At 42.5% G+C, this 6,293-nt stretch overlaps 1 non-coding gene across 1 annotated transcript; it reads left to right on the top strand.

The window, feature by feature from the left end:
* The first annotated feature begins 2,439 nt into the window (after nucleotides 1–2,439).
* Nucleotides 2,440–2,546, top strand: LOC120266078. The gene has a single exon (XR_005537922.1). It is a non-coding gene; the product is annotated as a small nucleolar RNA R71 (small nucleolar RNA).
* Nucleotides 2,547–6,293: the final 3,747 nt, after the last annotated feature.

Below are 6,293 nucleotides of genomic sequence, written 5' to 3'. Positions count from 1 at the left end.
TGGTGTGAGGTGTGAGATTGAGAGATTTCTTCACCGAGACCTTGTAGGGGGTTAGGGATCCTTCGCCGAGAATTAGGGTTGGATCTATCTTTAGGAATCGGTTTCACTCTTAGGTGTCCCTCGAGCGTATTACTGTCATATGGGGTGTAAGGTGTTGAGATTAAGTGATTTCTCCGTCGGGACCTTGGAGGGGACTAGTACTGATGGCTTGGAGGCAAGGGCCGATTGTTCTTGGATTATCTCGACTCATTAGACTCGGTTTAGAAGCATTTAGTGAATCTTGAGCTTCATGTTAGATCCTAGGGGGAGCATTGTCCGGGTACCTCATCTTTATTTATTGAGATCTCCTTTACTTGTTTTTCTAGCTCATTTGCTTGGTTATTAATTCTCTTTCAATTAGTTCATTTCATCACACCCATTGATTTCGACTAGATAACTAAGAATTGGTTAATACTAATACTTCCATTCCTGTGGATTCGACTACCCACTCACCAGGGTAATTATTACTTCGACACCCGTGCACTTGCGGTTTACACGCATATTCGGACATGTGTCATAGACCAACCCTTTAGTCCAGGTGAAAGGCTCTTAGTCACAATTAAGCCCCAGATACTAAAGTTCACTTCAACGTTTCATTCTTTCGCTCGTGCAACTAAGCCACAACGGAGTTCATCCTTTATCACTTCACTCCATTATAACCATAAAGAACTCTAGGAAATGGAGGTAGGATAAATAACATCGGAAGGGAAAGGGGACGCTAAGCTACCTTTTGACTCACCCTCTCGATCCTCTCCAATCTAGCTTTGTTTAACCCTCGTGGAGTGTCACTCACTCACAAAGATTACCAATATGAACTCTCAACCCTAGGGGAGAAACCATTCAACAAGCATTCAAGATTCGAACTCAATTTAAAACATCAATTAAGGAAAGCATGATAAAAGATTAATGAAACAAATACATTATAGTGTTCACAAATCCAAGTACCCACTAGGGGTTTAGTTCACCATGGAGCAAGATACAATCAATAGTAAAATCAAAAGTAAAAACAAGTAATCCATAGGAAAACCCCCTCAGTAGTCCTGACGATGGTCTTGTGGAGTAGCCTCATCCTCTCCAAAGCTCCCCTCGTCAAGCCTAGGGCACACCTCGCCGTATCAGTGCCGACGAAAGCTCCCCCAATAGCTATCTTCCAAGAGAAATGCGGTGTCAAAGCCGTAGAACCACTCTAAAGCTTTGCCAATACCTCTAAACCCTTGCCAATATTACACGGAATGATGAAGCTTCCCAGGTCTTTCTTCTTGTTCGGCATATTCTTTTGCAATACCACTGAGCATGAAGCATCTAAAATCACTGAAGCACTTTCCTCCAACTTCCTCTTGTTAGTTAACAAGTCTTTCAAAAACTTCGCATACATAGGCATTTGGGCCAATGCCTCAACAAAAGGACTATTGATGTGGAGTTGCTTGAACAAACTCAGGAACTTCTTGTACTGTTCATCCCCATTGTCATTTTCTAATCTAGAGGGATAGCGGATTCTTGGCTTGAAAGGTGGGGGTGCCACCTCTTTCTCTTTGCTCGTCCCTCTTCTACCTCTATAACCTCGGGTGCGTGTTCTTTTGGCTTCTCACTTGGAAGCCTACCTTCAACCTCATGACCAATTCTCAAAGTGATCGCCTTCACATGCTCTCTAGGGTTGGTCTCTGTATTGCTCGGCAAGCTTCCATGTGGCCTTTCAGAGAGAGACTTCGCAATTTGCCCCATATGATTTTCAAGGTTATGCAAAGAAGCGTTGTGGTTGCGAAGTGTAGCCTCGACTGATTCAAACCTTGTATTTGCATATTGCACAAATCTAGCCAAGTGCTTCTCTAAGTCAGTCATTCGGGTTTCCAAACCTGAGACTCTGTTTTCCACCTGAGGGGCTTGTTGTTGTTGTTGTTGTTGGAAACCCGGTGGCCCCATGGCCATTTGTGGACCCTGATTACTCCATGAGAAATTGGGATGATTCTTCCAACCCGAATTATAGGTATTGCTATATGGGTTTCCTTGAGGTCTCATGCCATTACCTACAAAATCAACGTTCTCCACCGAAGAAACATCACCCATAGAGATCAGGCAATCGGAGGGAGCATGTCTTCCACCACACCCAGTTGCAATTAGTCACGGCCGCCACTCTATTTGAAGTTAGAAGATCTAACTTCTTACTCAAACTCTCCAATTGAGCCGCCAATGAAGTTACCGCATCTATTTCATGGAGACCGGCCACATTTTTTTTTCTCCCTAGCGTTCCATTGGTAGCTGTTTAACCCCATTTCTTCAATTAACTGCATAGCTTCATCGGGGGTCTTGCTACCTAAGGTGCCTCCTGCTGCCACATCCAAGAGTTGCCTTGTACTCGGGTTCAAACCATTATAAAAGGTTTGAACAATCATCCACTCCGGGAATCCATATTGCAGGCACTTTCTCAGGAGCTCCTTGAACTTTTCCCATGTCTCAAATAGAGACTCCAATTCCAACTGAACAAAGGATGAGATCTCATTCCTAAGCTTTGCAGATTTTCAGGGAGGGAAATAACGGGCAAGAAAAGCTTCTACCATCTCCTCCCATGTGGTAATCGATGCTCTAGGTAAAGAGTGTGGCCACTGCTTCGCTCTCCCCTTTATGGAAAATAGGAAGGCTCTCTACTTGATGGCATCATCCGTCACTCCATTTATCTTCAGCATATCACACATCTCGAGAAAACTCTCTATGTGACTGTTTGGATCCTCATCGGCCAAACTGTTGAACTGTGTGGATTGCTGCAACATGTGGATGAATGACGGCTTCAACTCAAAGTTTTGAGCTGTAATCGGGAGACGCACAATACTCGATTGTGTCCCCAACACTGAAGGTCTGGCATAATCGGATAATGTTCGTTGTTGCTCGTTCATTTTCGCCATGTTTTCAGATCCTTTCACTTCCAAATCAGCTAAATTAGACTGTTCTTACACAGGCTCTTTCCCTTTTCTTCTAAGTGTACGTTCAAGCTCAGGATCTCCTTCAACCAATATTGAGGGATTCCCTCAGGTCATAACCTGGAGTTGCACCCAAAAAGAAAGAAAAAGAAATCAGAACGATGATAGAATAAGAAGATAGGAAATAGAATGTATGGTGAAATAGCTAAGAAAACAAAGTGCAAAGTATCTCTAAACGCCTACTCCCCGACAACAGCACCAAAAACTTGACAAGGTCCCTTTGCGTATATCCCGAATAAGCGGGTATCAAATCCACAGGGAGTACGGAATAAAAACACTTAATCCGCTTCTTAGCTATGTGAAAAATCAATAGTGATAAGTGTGCCAATGATTCAATTCTCACAAGTAAAATCAACAAGTAAGAGAGCACGAGTAAAGGAGAAGGTAAGGCAATTGATAAAGATGGGGTACTCGAATAATGCTCAACCTAGGAACGGAGATAGAATCTATCACATCGGAGGGGAAAGGGGATGCTCCTGTACCTCTCGACTCATCCTCTCAACCCTCTCCAACCTAGCTTTGTCTAACGCTCGTGGTGTGTCACTCACTCACAAGGTTACCAATGAGAACTCTCAACCCTAGTGTCACTCTAGGGGAAATGTTCATACAATCAAGCATTCAAGGTGGGAACTCACAATAAACATCAATTAATTAAAAGCATAATAAAGAGATTCAATGAAACAAATACATCCTAGGGTTCACAAACACCCGAGTACCCACTAGGGGTTTAGCTCTCCATGGAGCTAAATACAATCAAAGATATAGAATGTAAAAGCAATGAATCCATAGAAAAACCCCCTCGATGGTCGTCTCGATGGTCTTGTGGAGAGTCCTCTACTCGTAGCAAGGGATCCTTTGTCCGGCCTAGGATACACCTCGCCGGATCGGTGCCAACGAAAGATCTCCCAATAACCTTCTTCCAAACAACCCGCGATGTTGGAGCCATAGAACCTCTCCAAAACCCTAGCCAATACCCCTCAAAACCCTAGGCAAAGCCCTCTCTCAAGTTGGGGAAAAGATGGATAAAAGAATGTTGAAATCGTGGCTGAATCAGCTTTAAATATTGCTAGAGTCGGGCGACTACACGGGCCTGTGGATTTTTCACACGCCCATGTGGAATTTCCACACGGGCGTGGATAATTTCCACACGCCCGTGTGGATTCTCTGAATTCCTATTTTCTCGGCCGATTGTGAACAGTGCTACTACAGTACTTTCCTACAGTGCTCTACTACAGTATCCGGCCTGAATAGCTTCCCGAATCCATACTTTCATTGGGGTAACGCAAACGGGCACACGTTCACGTCGTGGATCACTTGCTTCTTCAATAATAGACAAGTTCTTGGAGCTCTTGTTCTATTTGCATAAGTCAGAATGCTCGAGTGTGACTGCCCTTGTGCCACTCCAAATGGATGTGCCAACTAGAATATGAGGAGGTTGGCACACACTCTAGCATCTCACACCCGACCTATGTCTTCATGTTTGAACCTTAGCAAGATTTCCTCCAAAATCGGTGCATTACGATCCACATTCGCTTCTTTCCTTCATACTCGTCCTCACAACCCTACCTGGACGAAAGTAACATAAAAACACACATATTAGTGTAAAAATCCGAGAAAAGTAATGCTCAACATAAGGAATAAACGCTTCGCATTCATATCGCACAAGCACTTATCACTAGCACAGTACACAAATAAGCTGCTGAGTTACACAACGGGTCATTGTGTACCCGTTGTAATAATCCAGAGGGGCTATCGATACTAGTCCCCTACAAGGTCTCGGTGGAGAAATCACTCAATCTCAACACCTCACACCCTAAATGACTACAATAGACTCTAGGGATACCTAGGAGTGCATCCAATTCCTAAAAAATAGATCTAACCCTTCTTCTAGGCGGAAGATCCCTAACCCCTTACAAGGTCCTGGACGAGAAATCTCTCAATCTCATGCCTCACACCAAATATGGTTGCATAACACTCAGGGAATACAGAGATAGGAAGCACTCATCGGAAAAGAAAGGGGACACTCCACTATCTCATGACTCACCCTCTCAACATTCTTTAATCTTGGAGTTCTAACCCTAATGGAGACCTTTCTCCCACCAAGGCAACAAATCATGCATCACCAAGCAATCAAAAAGATCAATATGATGTGCAAGCAATGAGAAAACAAGATTAAAACTTAAATAAACTCAGAATTAATAGAATACATAAAGTTATTGAATACAAAAGATAAGTCTTAGGGTTCACATGCCCAAATACCTACTACAGTTTAGCCCTCTATGGGGGAAGTTACAAAGCAAAGAATAATGCAATATAAACAATGAAAATCATAGAGAAAAACCCCCTCAAATTCATGATAATAGCCTTGATGGGTCGCTCAATTTCTTAAAGGATCCTTCTCCAAAGCAAGGTTCAAAAAGGCCCCCTTAATGCTATGATGGATAAAAGATCTATCAAAGTGGGTGAAGAACTCTCCCAAATTAGCCAAAGATATCCTCTTGAAACCCTAGCCGCTTTGCCCTTTGAAAGCTAGAAAATAGTCTCCAAAGAATAGGGAAAAAAGGCTATTTATAGGCCTAAATGATGACCATCACGTGCCTCCACATGACCGTGTGAAATTTCACTAGCCCGTGTGAGCTGCAGAAATTCCCACATGACCATGGTCGTGTGAACAGTGTTTTATTACAATATTACTACAGTGTTGCTACACGAATGCCACTGGGAATCAAGCAGGTATGCTAGTACCTTAAGAAACAACACTTATTTCTTGGTTTGAATAGTAAGCACCCGATATTCAAGAGAAAAAGTGGTTGTAGGCGCAACAACGTTTGACTCCACCGGTGGGATCCGACGGCGGCAGCCAAAGGAGAATAGTGGGTGGGGGCCAGGGTTTCTTAAGAGGCAATCTCTTAATCACTCTATATTTTTTTCTCTCTATTTATATTAGGGTTAGAGCATCTATTTATATTGGAAATGTAAAACCCTAATTTATAAAAAAACCCTTCACTCCTAATCAAATTAGGAATCTTTTCTTTACTTGATTAATTAAACCATTTTATTCAACCAAATCGATTAGATTGAATCAACACTTAATATGACCCAACTCGAATAAGCTATGCGCTCCTCTAATTTAGGTTTTTCATCAAAACCCTAAATTGGTGGTCCAATAAATAACAAATACTGAACCTTGATCCTGGCATTCTTAGTGTACGATCCTGTAGGTCCATTTAACATTGGAAATGAGCTTAAACAATTTTAACGCTCATAAATCATAATTATTCT

This window comes from Dioscorea cayenensis, chromosome 7 (assembly GCF_009730915.1).
Source record: "Dioscorea cayenensis subsp. rotundata cultivar TDr96_F1 chromosome 7, TDr96_F1_v2_PseudoChromosome.rev07_lg8_w22 25.fasta, whole genome shotgun sequence".
In the NCBI taxonomy this organism is placed as follows: domain Eukaryota; kingdom Viridiplantae; phylum Streptophyta; class Magnoliopsida; order Dioscoreales; family Dioscoreaceae; genus Dioscorea; species Dioscorea cayenensis.
Note: the sequence above shows the minus strand (reverse complement) of the source record. Positions and strands in the feature narration are given on the sequence as shown.